The 16,577-nt window shown below is 41.0% G+C and overlaps 1 protein-coding gene across 2 annotated transcripts in view; it reads right to left on the reverse strand.

Annotated features, from left to right (window-relative positions):
- LOC100650883 (anion exchange protein 2) overlaps positions 1 to 15,387 on the reverse strand; it is a 41,314-nt gene extending 25,927 nt beyond the window's left edge. The window contains exon 1 of one of the 2 annotated variants that reach the window (XM_003396411.4): positions 15,068 to 15,387. The gene's annotated coding sequence lies outside the window, so the exon portion shown is untranslated. Of the gene's footprint in view, positions 1 to 8,169; positions 8,307 to 15,067 lie in introns of those variants that run through there. The other variant, XM_012309734.3, reaches the window with a different exon arrangement.
- Between the last annotated feature and the right edge of the window lie 1,190 nt (positions 15,388 to 16,577).

Raw genomic sequence — 16,577 nt, forward strand, 5'->3', positions numbered from 1 at the left:
TCAAGTTTACGAACGTAGCAGTGAAAGTATCTCGCGAGCTGACTAGAGACACGAATCCGCTGCTGACATAATTTAACCTTGTTTACATAGCGTGGCTCGTTGCGAATTGTCGAATCCTTATTTCACGCCACCAAACCTGTTTCCAGGCTATTCGAGTATACATACGACAGGTATAAAACATAACCTCTCTTCCGTTCGCAGTTATAAGAGAGGTGTAATTTGCTTGGAAAGCCTCGTACGCAAACGAGTCTCGAATCGATAATAAATTACGAGGATGATGTGGGAAACGTTAAAGGAAGGTAGGTTGTCAGAATTCACAGACTCTTATATCTCACACGATCGGATATTCTTGTTTATTCTTTGTTCATTTTTTGGCAAGGTAGAAGACACGATAACCAGACTTTTTCCAACCTCTCCTCTCTCTTACATAACGATATCCATTCCTTGAACCTTGTTTCGTGTGTGTTGCAGTTCTCGTGACAACGATTAAACAGTTAACGCGCGGATATAGCATAATGCGGATCGACGTGCAACCTAATATCTAACGCGATATCTCGTTTAATTTCCTAATGGCAAGAATACGTAGCGTGGAGTTGCCGAGGGAAAGAAAAAGAAAAAGATTCGAAAGAACGACGCGTTACGAAGCAAGTTAAATGTTATACAGTGGATCGGGAGAAATTAGATTTTCATATAAACGAGGGAACTGCGATTACCATTAGATATTAGGAGGAAATTACAACGGGCGTAGGACGATACAATATTCGTAAATAATTCAGCACGTGGATAAATATGACCCAGTAAAGGACGATGAATAAGTAAATTCGTATTACGTAGCGACATGACAGTCGGAGGTATGTTTCGTGCGCATTGTCAACTTTCATGGTTCGACTTGTCTGAAATATTCAAATGTCGCGGAACGAATTGTATAGACACGAATATCAAAATCGAAGCAAAAGTCGCTTGTTTCTTATGGCGAATGTACTTGAAATTTTGTCCGCTAGAATCGCTTCACGTCTCCTCCCTGTGTCCGGCAATCGACTTACGTCTTATTGCGAACTGTTTATCATCGCTCGTTCGCACGCGATACCGCCTTCTAATTTGAAGATCGAGCCGTTGCGAAGATGAAAAGGCGCTCTTCTCGTTACGGAAGACGCGACGCGCAGTCTTGCCATCGGAGGAGCAAATAATTTCGGTGAACGTTTCTCATTCATTGTGAGTCATTCGTCATTCGCGTGGTTACGAGCTGGCGCTACAAGATTCAACTTGAACGCGCCCACGAATCTCTGGTGTGCTATCGAACCGGCAGTTTGCTCACCAAACAAGGCAAGATAAATACCACGATGCTGTACTATTACGAGGATTAAGCAAGTAATGGTAGTCACCTTTCACACGTTTCAGCGGAAGAAAGAGCGCAAATATTCCGCGTGACGGAGAAGCGTGAGATTTTAAGATGACCGCTAAGCGTTTTGGGACAAAGGATGTGTCCGTGAATTTAGAGCTTATGGTGGTAAAGGCTATGGAAAATTTTCGCGTGACTCATGATAAATCGTCGGTCAACAACGGAGAAACCTGTTTCTCTCCCTCTGTAACGTAAAAGAAGGACAGGAAACAAGAGTCAGAAAAAAGGAGAAGCAAGAAAGAGAGAGAGAGAAAAAGAGAAAGAGAGAATAAAAAAGATCGCCCGGAGCAGTGCAGCACGTGTACGGAGAAGAAAGGACATACAGACACACACGTTTGCACGATGCGAGATATCGAAGATTTATAAAATCAGGTCGAAAACCTCGAATCTGCCTGCTTCTTGCATAACCTTGTGCCATAAAAGACACGCTAGAGGAGAAACCAACGTGCTCCTTTCTCTCTGACCGACTCGAATAGTTTTCTTTCGACGAGACTTATCGATATCCTGGCGCGTCAGACATTGTACAAAATCGACCTAATCTTTTTCTAGAAGATAAGCGAGGCAGCTGCTTGTGCTTTACGAGAATCTTAACTCGGACCACCATCTATGCGATTACGTTCGACCAACGAACACTGGAGGATCCGGCGTTTCGTCGTAGTTTGTAGTCGTGAAATTTACCAAGCATCGTGCATGGAGACACTGCCCTTTTGACGAAACAGAGAACCAATTCTGAACATACCGTTCGCCTAAATAGACCGCTGCTGCTCCAGCATTTATGGGAAATATATTAACACTTAGCCAATGGATAGAGAGGTCCCTTTTTTTGACTTTAGCAACGTGTTTCCTTTTTTTTGTTGTTGTTGTTGTTATTATCAGTTATTGCTTATCCGTAATTGTTCCACTTCTTCCGCTTTTATAAAGTACAGTATATAATAAAATACAGCAATTTAGTGGTGTTAAAATTAATGAAAAAGTTACACTATCGATTATGACTAAATAAAGTTATAATCGAACGATAGCACACTGTAAAAGATATTAAAATGCATTATGAATTTTTTATTTCACGTTCGAGTCGTGTTATTTATCTTTAGTCATCTTTGATGTTCTTAATTTTACCTATATTTTTTCGTGCTTTTAACATATACATTTAATCTGATGTTTCGTATAAACAAAATGTGAAATCGTTAAATAAAATCATTACCGCAAAATATAATTGACCACTTGAATAATCTTTAGAATTCTTTGTCTTTTAAGTAGTGAATATTAGTACTCCATACTTGGAAAATTGCGCGGTGAATAGCGTACAGGTTGGCTCGTCCGGGCAAGGTGGAAACGTATAGTGTAGTAAGTGTTGAAAATATAGTAAAAATATAGGAAATATACGGATATAAGGAAGAATATTAGTTTGTCTCAAGAGTTTCTCTCCTTTTATAAGCAGATAATAAATGTACAACATTTTCTCTTTTATATTATTTCATTGTCTCATTACTATACTATACTATATTCCATTATGTCTGAATCCAATTTGTAGTAATAGAAGAGAATTATTTCCTTACAAAACGAAAGAAACTTAACTGGAGACAACTTAATACTTGTTGCCGCATTTAAACGGCCAAACAAATCTCTAGTTAGGTTCCGCTTCTTTAATCGTGCACAATCACGTCAGCCACCTATCCGTAGGATTAAAAATACTTGAGAAAGAGCGAGTTAGTGTCTGGTCGATAGGAAAATAAGGGAAAATCCGCGCGGCAAACTTCCCACGAGTGCGAAGCGAACGGAAGATCTAACGAGGCTGAAATTTTCGTCGCAGTGAAGAATCGCTTCGACCGAAGCAACGTCAGAACACGAGACTTAATTGGTTCAATTAACTGTACAGCATGGGCGTGATCAACGTCGTTATTAAACCGAATGAATGCGTGTATTAGCCGCGGCGAGAAATTCCAGTCACGTGGCCACAAGTCTTTCGCGGTTTTCACCCTCAATTGTCGCGAGCGCACGTGCTGCTTCATCTTCGTCGCCGATGACGCTTAATCGTGTCACATGAGACCGCGTTGTCCTACGATCGAGGGCAAACGCGGTGCGCTGATACACGCGCGTTAAACGGGCGAACAGTGGGAACGTTTAAGACGCCAGACGAAGTGACACGTCGCGTCGTAAACGGAACGCAACGATCGTTTATTGCACGCCTATTCGTCTAAAAATGTTGTCCTGTCGGTCCGCGGTGGTACGTCTTATCGCTCGACGATCATTTTGGGTTACCCAACAGAAACGAAAACGTAGAGTATGGCCATTTTTTTCTACGCATACAAGAAGAAAAAAGTCGAATATTTTACCTGCGGCGTACAATACGGTTTTCACGGTTTCTTACCCTTTTTCTATTTTCTCGTTCATTGACATTTTGATTTTCTTTTTTTTTTTTTTTTTTTTAATTTAACAATTATGTTATATGTAGATAATAAACGTTCGTGCAACGGTAAAGTAAATAACCTTGCAGGTAATTTATGAACTCGTGCTTAACGGTTGCCTAAAAGATTCGGGGAAGTTTCATTTGCATAAGCGGTAAATCAGGTGTGTCATCGAGAAGTAAACGTTTACTGCGAAGAATAAACATCTTTGCTCGCAATCGTAACGTCATAAACAACGTAGTATCTCCGTGAAAATTGGATCGCCGGAGACGTGACGCGTGCAATGCAAATGATAGCGCTTTTGTGTCTTCGATAACGTCCTTGACGCGTCGCGTGTATGCAGGTGTGCCAGCGCGCCGCTTCCAAGGGATCCAGGGATGCGACGCGGCGCGTAACGACGCGCGTAATATCGCGCTCCTACTCTCAACAATTTCCTATGTTTTCAGGTCACGAGCCCGACCTATAACCAGCCAGGCAGTAGAGCAGAAATTTCACGATAAAAATTTCATTCCTAGAACTTGACATTCGTATCGTTCTCTGCATCGTTTGCGTCCAACCTTCTACCTACTCTCCTTTTTCCAATCGTTTCCCGATATAGCGTCCTCGCGTTCTATCAGCTGTGTATATATACTTTCTCGTTGAACGTCATGCATTCCAGTTCTCACGACGTTGTCCGAGAGCCTAGTTATCCGGTAGAAAGTGTGAAAAAGTTGCGTCCATTGTTTTCCACTCTACCCTTCCACTTGTCGTACGTTACTACCCTAGCAGCGAGCCACTTGCGGCTTAAAGCGCGTAAACAATTCGATGCAGACGGAGGAATTGTGCGTGATAAAAATGTGGGAAACAAGGATTTACGCCAAAAGTGTAAGATGAGAAAGAAAAAGGCGAGATGACGCAGGGATTGCAACGGCGACACAAATAACATCGAGGCACCTAGGTCAGGGCTAATCGGATGATCGTGCACGGTGGCGTTCTGCGAACCAAACAATGCTAAGGGCGCTGACAATGCTAAGGCTACCATCGATCCATCATTGTGCATACACCTTTACTTCCACCTGTCGCTACTCGACCGTTCAACCATTCCCTTCCGACATTGTCTCCACGAGCTTTTCTCTCTATTCTCAGAAACTTTCTCCAGGTAAAAGAAAAGTTTCGAAAGGAAGCAACGTTTCAACGTGATGGAAGAACCGGTGCACCTACCGATAGCGAACCACGCCTCGCTGTTAACGTCTCTTCGAAGATAACCTTACCTTCCTCTCATCGTGGATCATCGATCATAGAATCTTAGACGATCAGCTGATCGGTCGTACGCCATCATAGGAAAAGCGCGTGATCCCGATCACAAGGAAACTACTAAATCGTAACTTTTACGAAATGCCAGAATGTTTTACCCCGAGGAGTCACGGTTAGACGTGCACGTCTAAAAATATCGACCATCTCTATTCAAGGTTGCTGTTCTCGATATTTAACAATAGCGTCAGCGAATAGGTGGATGAAATAGGAAGATAGGAAAACGAGCACGGTTCGATTCCTCTACCGTAATCCGTAAATATTTCTATGTTAAGAACGTAACGCATGCGCCAAGCTTTTCAACGAAACAACATCCATCGCGTTATCCGGATAATTTTGAACTTGTAGCAAGCGCGCTCTCAATCATCGACCCGCCTCGCGTAACCGATTTAAGTAGCCAAACGACTAGCAGCCTTTTTTTCAGCTTCCGCTTGGACGGTTGTGCTCGAGCAAGTATCGCAAAAAACTATTCAATTACCTTCCCTTTCCACTGGCATTTTCTTCGATCGACCTGACAACGACACGCACGACAAACCCCGCAGTTATTCCACTTCATCCACCGAAATTGTTCGTCGGATGGAACGATCGAGCAATGGCAGTCATCGGTAGACCGATAAATCTCCATTAACGCTTTATCGGAAATCGCTTATGGCAATCAGATCGCCACGATTGCACAACCAAGCAATGGCAGGAGCGGCATATATTTGCATTTTTCGTGCGTGCTGGCAGCGCGAGCGCTGGCTAAAAGAAATCTCGCACCGTTTAATAAATCACTGGAGATCCGCTCGGAGAAGTTGCCGTGACGATAAATGTAACCAAACTTTTGCACGCGACGAGAAGCGCCGGCGTTTTCATACATTGAAACGAGACGGTGCACGGGACCGTGATATCGATCGGTGTAATGGCCCCGTCGTGAACGCCAGTCGTGACACGAACAAATTTGCATTAGGCTTTCGCCCCATGTTTCCTAAAAACGCATACGCGTACTTGTTTGCACGACTATCTGGTTTATTCGTTCTATTCGCTTGGCAACTAACTGTTTGCGGATTTTGTTATTACCACTTAATGACAAAATCCGCAATCACTTAGTTGCCAACCCAATAAAACTACCCTCCCTTCCTTATCTTCGCTCGAATACCTTGCAATTAAACGAGCCGGACATTTCGTCCATGAAAATCAATTAACATCTGTTTAACAAATTTTTTCCTATTCCGAAAGTTGCTCGAGAACCGTAAAAGTCGTTTGATCGTCGATCAGGAAATACCTGGTACGTAAACGAATTCATCGACGCTCAACGAACGCGTGCTGTTTACCGAGCGAACCTGCGTTCTATGTAATTTCAATGGGAAACTCAATGGAGAACATACCGGTAATTGCGGATTATAAAATCGTTCGTGCATTGTCGTGGATAGCCGCGCGGCAAATAAAGTACATACAACGTCCGTTTAACGGCAGTCCGCAGTCGAATCGAATATTGCGAAAAGCAATACGAACCACCATACTCGAAATAATAGCTGTTATCGACCGATCGGAGATTCGAATTGCAAATACGTTGCATCGCTAACGCTCGAATAACTGTCACGCGTAACGCTCGCGTCGCTTTTACAATTCCACTCCACTCTTTTCTCGTTCTTTCCATTATGCGTTCGAATGGTAAAAAGTTTGCCGTAAAATGAAACATCGTTCGGTTTAAAGATCCATTACGTTCGATTTCGAATTCGGGTATAAATAGCAGCGGATAATAATTCTCTTTCTTTCGGTACTCGGGCTCTGGTCCGCTTTAATCGAAAGCCAAACATTTATTTTCTTAGCAAGCAAACCATTTATCTCATAGGGATGCTCTCATTCTTTGATACAAATACATTTGATAGATTAATCGGCTCGTGATAGGTTCGAAAATTTGTGAAATACGTAATAGACGAAGCAGCGCTGACAATTCGGCATCGTAACGATCTAATTTTAGCTGTCTTTTCTGTTACATCACGCGCCTCTTTTAACGTTTAACGATCTTCGATTCTCATTCTATCGGCTATTTTTTTTCCTTTCGGTTGCCGCCTCTGGCAACCTATAATTATTGCCAATGTCGATACACGCGTACAGGCACGCGTGCACTTGCTTTTTTCGACCCAAAAAATAACACATAACTAAATATATACGTAATATGTATTTTTAAATAAATTAGAAAATACGAAGAAAAGCGAAGCTTCGATACGATACGTAGCATGTGATGGTTAAAATAAAATTATTCTCATGTATACATAGGCTGTGGCCGAACAACACGTAGAAGCAGGTGCCAGGTAATACGTTTACCTTTACGTGAAAAAATAAGAACAAAGTATGGAGTAAAATTGTTTCATTTAATGCCAAGCTTACGAGAAAATTAAGTTTGAAAATTTATCGTGTATACTCGAACTGGACAGGACTAAATATAATAATCGACAGGAGGTCGTTCTAGGTATGAAAAATAAGTCGAATATTCGAAATAAAAATTGTTCTCAAGAAGCTTCGTTTCCGAGAAAAATAAATTTGAAAATCGATCCAAAAGTTTGCCAACAATATTATCTTGGAAACGAAGCGGCGAACGAAAAAATTCTATTCTACGCTTTCGACCTATCTTTACACGTAGAACAAACTCCTGACAAGTATTTAGTATACCTGAGAAATTTTCAAACTCGATTTTCTCCAAGACTAAGCCTTAAATGAGAAAACTTGATCCCACGTTTCCCTCCTATTTCTTCATAAGCAATCGCCTCGTACCCGCCTGTGCGTGTTACTCTGTCGCACCCTCTATATATACGAAAATAACAACTCTCTCTAAACCAAAAGCTTCCAAGTTACGAGTTACAATTTCAAGCTTCGTCGAGTTCGAGATTTCTGACCGATGACCCAAACTGATCTCACAGAATCTGGATCGACCTTTGCCTGTCGAAGTACCAATCTTCGAAGCATATTCGTGCGAGAAAATCAGCAGAAAAATCAAAAGTACGGAAGCAGAGAGCGAAAGACGGTGCAGCGAAGCGGACTCGAAAGGATTATCTTTTCAGCGTAGCTCGAGACCGACCCTTGGCTACGTACCTGGGGAGACGCGGCTCTCCGGGTGCGTTTCACTGCTTTTTTCCTGTCCACGGTTCGATGTGTAGACCTGCGCAGGAAGAACGCCAGCGCGTACAGCGGCCAATCTATCGGACCTGATACACGACCTCTTCGTGGATCACACGCAGCCGACTACACGACCCGACTAACACAACGAATGACAGCGCGCGTCAACGACGATGCTTACGGCGACAGCGACGAAACGCGCGGTTGACTCGCGAGTAGAAAGTACTGTTCTCCCCTTCCTCGGATAGTAAATATGTACTTCGGCAGACACTCAGGCCCATTTTACTTCACGGCTGAATCGACTACCTGTGACCAGTCTGCCGATTATTAGTCGCTCGTACAACGATCGAACATCGCTACACCTTTGTGTTTATGCACCGGCCACGCAGTGACTCTCAGCACTCGCCAGTGGTTCTTACCTAAAGCTCGAAGGTCTAGCAATTCCGCTAATGGCTAGGTTCTAGTCTCTGGTCGGCAGATCGATGGTCGAAGAGAAAAGAAGCTTACGGAACAGAGTACGTAATAGCGTTTATGCCGCAGGATTAATTTTAATCGAGTTTCAGTTGCGACGAGGGACAGAATCGATCAATGTCGTGGCGATCAGCGATGTTCATTATTTTGCAATTCGATGATAAGAACGTGCAACCGTCTTGTATACGTATGAAAGGAAGTTGGCGTTTTTGCACGGGCTTGTCCCTTGCGATGATGATAGAGCAGGATCGTTTAGCAAACGGCCGATGAAAGGTGGTTGAAAGGCACGTGCAATTTAAACGGGCTGCCGCCTGTGTATACTTACACCGACGTGTATTTGATTAATCGATGCGCTGCTTTCTACCGGCCAACTATTTCGCTGTACGTGGAAAATAGTTCGCCTAAATGAAAACTGTAGAAGAATGCAATATCTTTGCCTTTTTCCTTCGGGTTAACATTAGTCAGTTGACGAAGGTGGCAGAGAACAACGATGTCAAAGATGCCATGGCCCTCCCTGCCCATAGTCCCAGTTTACCTGTCTTAGGCCTTGGCAAGAGCCGTAAGCAACAGCATAGCCGTGTTCCCGATTCAAAGATAATTTTCACGGAGCTGTTTCTAAATGCACAACGGCCCACTCGCCTTTTACTTTTCGGCAGGCAGGTTGCCCTTGAAACGCTGCCTGTCGCGCTTTGGTAATTCTCGTTGAAGAATCGGCGAGTCCTAGCTACAATGGAAATATACGCAGGCTTCGGGGCCACTGTAAACGTCAACAAACACGAGTCCACTAAATCTTGGCGATCCGGACTTTTAACAACCTGACGAATTAAACGCGTTGCCTCGGCGGTGATTTATTACGCGATTTCCTATTTAACATTCGAACTACCGATAGTTAACACGAAGCTATTTATACCAAAACCAGTAAAAATGACTGGTCTTTAAAAGATACTTTAAATAGAATATTCGTATATTTATCGATTTATTACTTTCTTACAGAAGCAATTCCACGTTATGTAGTACATTTTTGGTATTATTAATCCATCTGGGACCATGATCCCTGAAACGTTTAATACGTTTATAAAATTGTAGAACCAGTCATTTTCACTGGTGTGGTATTTCTAGTGTTAGCATCTAGCGATATTATAGCGAGTGATCCGGAATCTTCCTGACAGCTGATATCAGTATATCGAATGATAAGCAGTAAAAATATTAAAAACGTGTGAGAAGTTATACAAAACGAGGAAACTGGTTAATTAGAGTTGTACAAACAGATTGCAAGATTCTTTTACGCTACGACAAGCACCAGTCATTTCGACTGGTATTGATATAAGTAGCTTTGATATAAAATTATTTTAAATTTGAATACATAAAAAAACAAAATAAAATTCATTACATCGTTGAGAGAAAAAAAAATATAAGACGAAGTAGAAATTTTAAAATAAAATTGTAAAATCAGTCAATTTGACCGTTGCTGTAGTTCTAGTGTCAACAGTTGTCTCCGATCTGTCCGATATTCTACGAAATCCGATGCAAAACAAACAGCCGAACAAAGAAGCAACAGCATTGGTAATAATATATCTCGTGTATTGACAATGTAGACATTCCAAGAACGAACTCTTATTCCATTCGTAGTCTTTTGTTATTCCACGTATGATAACGATCTGACAAGGAGGCGAAGTAAATGGCATAATTAAACTGTGAATCAACGGAAACGGAAAAAAGCGTAATCGTTCGAAACGACGTGATTATGTCGTACAAATATTTCATAATCTTCGATGGGAAAACGAGGGTACGTTACTCGCGAAGTTCGTTCGATCGATTCAAGAACCACACGCGCGTTTCGATTTACAAAGAAAATTTATGTCCTACACGCTGTCGAGTTTTATTAATACATCTTACGTGACAAGCATTGGCACCTGATTACACTCTGGGTATACGCGTCCATGTAAATCAGAATGTAAAGAAGAATTTGAAATCGGTTGAATAAGACAAAATTCCGATGTACTCGCTTGTGTCACTCTTCGGCTTCCCGAGTAGTAAGTAAGTTCGACGAAGAGATCCGTCGGCGAGATGATAATTAGAAAAATAGAAATAACAAGAGCAAATGCCGATCGGTCAATCCACCGAGACTGAGATTATCGCGAGAAGCCAAGCGCGACAATTTTTCCCCCCTGCGATTATTACAAAATTTGTACGATCGACCGTGTATTATGATAATGATAGATATGCGTACGTAATATCGGCGGTGTAATAAATCCGCGCCGCTATCGGATAGATAAGCGCTCTCATTAAACGCAAGGAAACTCCTATAATAACAGGATAAATCAAGTTCACACGTGGTAAAACATCGATCGTGCAAGAAATCAATCAATGTTTCACGAGTTTGAAAGAACTCGATAACGCATTGATTTTTTCGATACGTTTCAAGTTCAGCTCTATCATTACGTTACGGTTACCGTGTCGTTTGATTACCATGTTTACATTTCCAATCACATCTCACGTATATAAAAAGATACACAGTGGGAGGTAGGTCGTTTAATTTGCAATTCAACCGAACGGACGCAATGCTTCTCGACCAAAACGAATTCCAAAGATTCGCTGCGATGATTCATTCGAACGAGATGTCGCGTGTTGACCTGCTCGATTAAGCTCATTGAAAGCGAGTTCGTAACTCGTGACTACGGCCGGCTACGCGAACCTATAAAACTCGAATCAAACAAATTATTGTCGATAATCATTCCCTTGACGCGAACGTTCGCTCCGCTCGTGCCTCGGTCGACAAATTGTCGAGAATCGTCGCGCCTCTTTCAACCGACTCCACCGGCTACTTAAGCGACAGCAAACATTGCGGGACAGCTTACGGTATATGTGTACATACAAATATGTACAACTACACAGCCGAAATCGGTTCTCGAACTCGCGTGATTTATCGCTGCGTTCCGAGCTAGCGAAATCGCATTAGCCGTAGAAGCTTCTCCATCTTTCTACTCAGATCCAATTGAATTTTTCGGTTTCTGTAAACGATGGAAATCTAATTTGCAGAGAAAAGATCGTCGTCGATGCTCGGAACGTATAGTCGTTTCTCCATTGATGATTTCGAGAACGCGTACGAAAATATGAATTTGCTGGCGAAAAGAGAATAGGATGTCGCTAACCGAAAAGCGATCGGAACGTTCTATTAGCCGTAGTAACTAGGAGAAAATAACGAAATTTCCGGCAATCCGAAGATAATCGAAGTGGTCCGAAGCGCATCGATCGAATACTTCGTTTCGTTCGACGAGATTTGCTCGAAAGAGAAATTTGTATTTACGAACGCTGGCTGCCGTAAATTACTCGACGGTTTCAGGTTCGCGTGCACGTTTGTATTATGGCCACGAATTCGGCGCTTCGCTGTAACTCAAACGAATTACGACGGATGTGTGTCAAAGAGTCGAGGACTCGACCGAATAAAATCATAATAGACATATACGCAACAGTGCACCGCGTTCCGAATAACTTACACGGCATATCGAACGTTATGATTATTCTTTGCCGAACAACGACGATTATAGTTGGTTTAATGTTTCAAGAGAAACGAGGGCTGCCCTTATACTTCTATACTGTCATTAATACATGTTAAACATAGTTCTGTTTTATATCTAACGAAAGCTTTTAAAAGCTTGCAGCGATCCAACATTCCAACATACTGCTTGGAGATTTCAATAGCACATCCTGTGCATAGACTTTTGTAAAGACATTCTTCGTTAATTATCTGGCTAACCGTTCCTCCAGCACAGGGAATCTCGGATTCATTGTCGAGAGCAGGTAGAGAACGCAATAAAAGACGGCGGCGGTGAAGCTGCCACCAGCCAATTTGCCCACAAAAACATACTTAATTGTACGATGGCGTTAGGCCACGTGTACTATTCTGTTTGTGCTCGTGCGACGGAAGTAATCGTCCACCGGTGACTTCTTGATTTTTATATAAACAAGAGACAAAGCGTCTGTGATTAAGCCTCGTGCAATCGATTTGAACAATGTTTTTTCCCATTGCGAAAGTGCGAACCTTTAACATTACTTTTTTAACTGCGAGTAACATTTACGCCAACGGATTTTTTCCCAAGGCCATTGGCCACATGGCCAATTTCACTGGCGAAGCATCGATCTAAATCTACCTTAACGCGCGTTCCGGGAATACCGAATGATTTGTCGCAATCGTTTCGTTGCGCGTATCGAATATTCGCCAATAAGCGTGTCATTTATTATTTTTCATTGCGCAGCATGCGAAATGAAAAGGGTACTTTATGGCAGCGGGAAAGATATATTTAACTACCGATTATTTATTGCATTTCCACGTGCATCAACTGCCGGGATAGAAAGATCTCAACAATCGTAAAACTGGAAAACTGTATTTTAATGGACTTGCACACCTGTCGTAGCTAAACTTGTCTAGCGATTAAAGCTCTAAATATTTCAAATGTTTTTGAAGTCTAGCAATCTATGAAATTCGAATTTATTTTGTGCGTGAATTTTGTATTTTATATCTGGAGTTATGAATTTTAAATTTCGCGAAACTTTTGTGCTTGAAAATGTCCAAAATATCAGGCTGGGGAAATTCACAAGAGATTGGACCATTGACATTTTATCGATGGTTACTTGGCAACTGTGATAAAGAAGGAAGTTTCAAATATTTACAATTGCTTCTAGCAGTTGGACGACATATTTTTGGAATTACCATATTACTAGAAAAAAAAACGAACATATGTGTGTCCACGTGTAGATTACAATGGCGCACAGTCTCTAGGTTGGATCGTTACATTACAATAATGCTTGTATTATTTTGTTTAATATTTGTTTGTTATACTACGTCTATTATGTAAATTTGATAAAAAAAATTGGTCGGTATATTTGTCTAAATATCGTAAGTAGCTTGAATTCTAAAATTAAAATGTAAAAATAGAAAGCAAGAAATATTTGATTATACGATTCGTTACGAGACCAGTATACATTTCGATGTTTTCGCGCAGTCGGTGTAGTGTATCATATATAACTGGACGATTCAGCAAATAAAAGTCTTTCACACAGTATTTTGTCCATACAACGTCGATTTAATGATCAATTTCAAATCCTCATGTAGGATAAAATACGTAGATGGAATTTTTTAATATCGTAAGAATGCATTTTGTAACCTACGCGTAGATAAATGTTCAACAAATTTCTAACAGACGTTAACGACGAATTCGGGATAAAATTTAGGCTTGTAAGCATGGAATATATGTATGTGTGTATATATATATTTATCTAAACGTGTGCATATGTTTGTTCGAAGTAATCGTCGCTGTACAGGTTAGTTTTTCACAGCGCAGGTCATTTTATTCGTAACTGTTTAGTCTAGACGTATAAAAGTATAACGAACCAAACCACACATAGCCACATTTGATATACAGAATTGTAAACGTCGCAGAACGGGAAACGCCTGTCGTTTCAACGGTTAGCTTTAAAATACGTACATATTATTATGTAAATTTCAGTACAGTTACCGGCTCTGTCAACAATATGTTAAATCGACCATTCTGCTTATACTTTCTCGTATACATATTGCCGTAGTAAATATGTAATTTGGTGTATCGTTTAATTATGTGTGTATGTTTTTATATGAAAGTGCATATGTTCGTGTGGAAAATGAAAAAAAGTGTAGCATGGAGATTGGATATAGCTGTAGTTATGCACATGTGCACGTCTACATATATTACGGCGTCGGGTAGACATCAGCGCATGTCACGCTTCAAAGTTTGAAAAATAAGCAAAAGAGCGTTGTCTCTCGACGCTTTCCGACATAGCCTTTCGCAAAGAATATGTTTCATAAAGCGAACGCCACAAAAATCTGGCTACAATCGCTCTCTCTTTTTTGGAAAGAAACAACGCGTACAACATCTGTATAACAGTCCTATAACCAACGGAATCAGAGATGCGACAATCAATGAAACCTCGGAAACTGTTAATCGTGCACCGGCATACACATGTTACGTATGTTCGTTCTTAACCGTATTTTCGACTAGTAATTTTAAACAATTACACGATACACTCTATAATACGAGATCCCAATCGACAGTTCGTAAAACTAAATGGGAAATGTTTCACAGTAATTAATGTCATCGTACAAATGCAACGAGGTTTGTCAACAGACGAAGCGTCGTTAATGATAAAAACTAAAATGGCCACAGAATTAGTCAGTCACCGATACGTATTATCAAAAGAGATAAAACAATATATTTTAATGAGATTTAAAAATTAGCGACGATGTTGCACGTGAACGGACGACTGCCACCGAAATATCAATGAAATTTTCGGAATTTGAAGGAACCCTATATCCGAGAAACATACATAATGATCGATCGGGAAAAGAAAAATCGAAATGTTTACATACCCTTGCTCGAGATCGATACACGTCGAGCCGTTCCTAGAGGTAGTGTGGCCGTCTGGCCTCGATCGAGAAAAAAAGACGGTTCGAACGGTTGCCGGTAATTTGCTCGATACTTCTAACCACTAGAACGTGGAGTCATTGTCTTTAGGCGACACCGCGTTGCTAGGAGAGCCAGTAGAGGCTGCGTGTAACAACTTTTTTCAACCGGCGCGCACACGTTTACCAAGCGACTGGTACGATGATCGCGTTCGCGAAACCACCGTCACTGACAGACTGTTCGGAACTGCTCGGTTCGAGGCTCTCTGGACTGAAGTCGTTTACGACTTCCCTGGGGAAACGTTACTCGGTCTTTCTTCAACGCGACGACCGGTGGACGCGGCGAAACCAGAAGAGGGATAGAGAGAAAGAAAGGGAAAGAACGAAACGGAATCAAATTTGTACGCCACCCAATCGCAGCGCTCCGTTATTTATCGCGCGAAAACCTTACAAGTTGTGTAGTTTTAAACACTGCCATTCCTCCAGACTTTGTTACACGTGGTAATTCATACGATTCAGACTACATAGTCCAAATGTATATCTTGATCGATGGAACACGACATAATTATTAGGAAATCGTTATTCGTAATTTTATTTCTGATTTATATTCGTCAGATTTCATTGTACGATGCGTATTATTTGTCCTTGCATGGATGGTCGAATGAATATGTAGTGGTAAATGTTACAGTTCAATCGTAAATACCGAAGCCATTCGGAAGAAACAATTTAAAACTTCGAGTCATCCAATATTGTAGTCAAGCAAGATAATTGATGTTCAACTTGGAAATATCGTAAATTGTACACGAAATGAAACCTAAGTGACGTTTAAATTATGTACAAAGTATGTAAATGCATTTAAATTAGACAGTCATAATGCCGTTTGACGCACTGTTAATCTATGATTTTATGTTAGTTTCATGCTCACTGAAATGTGCGTTTATGTCTATATGCAACTGAACAGGTTGGTATGTACTTACCTTTCGCTCGTTAACATTTAACTCGAGAAGTCGATTATCATTAGACAATGATACACGGTGTTTCGATTTAATTTACGAGGTGAGATATTCGCAAGGATTTTCTTTCAATAGGTGAAATTAATGTATAAATAACGCGATAACGTCGTTCTCGAAAAATTTGTACAGATGCGCTATTATGTAAGGCGACAGGTGATTATGCATGCGTTAGAGTGTAAAAGACATTGAAGTAAAAAGCATGCGAAAAAATTTCACGCTGGTACGATTGATAACGAAAATGTAAATATATTCGTCATCGATAAAAACTCACTTAGGTAGTAAGATTTCAATTTTTACGTAAATACTTTTTCTCTGGCCGATTAAATTTCAATAAAATGTAAATGTAAATATAACTTTCAAACGTAATAGAATAGGAGTTCTGCTAGAGAATAATACGCGACACTTTTTCAATGTTTATTCTATATAACGAGGAGAGTAATAGGGGCAGCGTAAAACAGTGCGGC

Source organism: Bombus terrestris, chromosome 7 (genome assembly GCF_910591885.1).
Source record: "Bombus terrestris chromosome 7, iyBomTerr1.2, whole genome shotgun sequence".
NCBI lineage: Eukaryota > Metazoa > Arthropoda > Insecta > Hymenoptera > Apidae > Bombus > Bombus terrestris.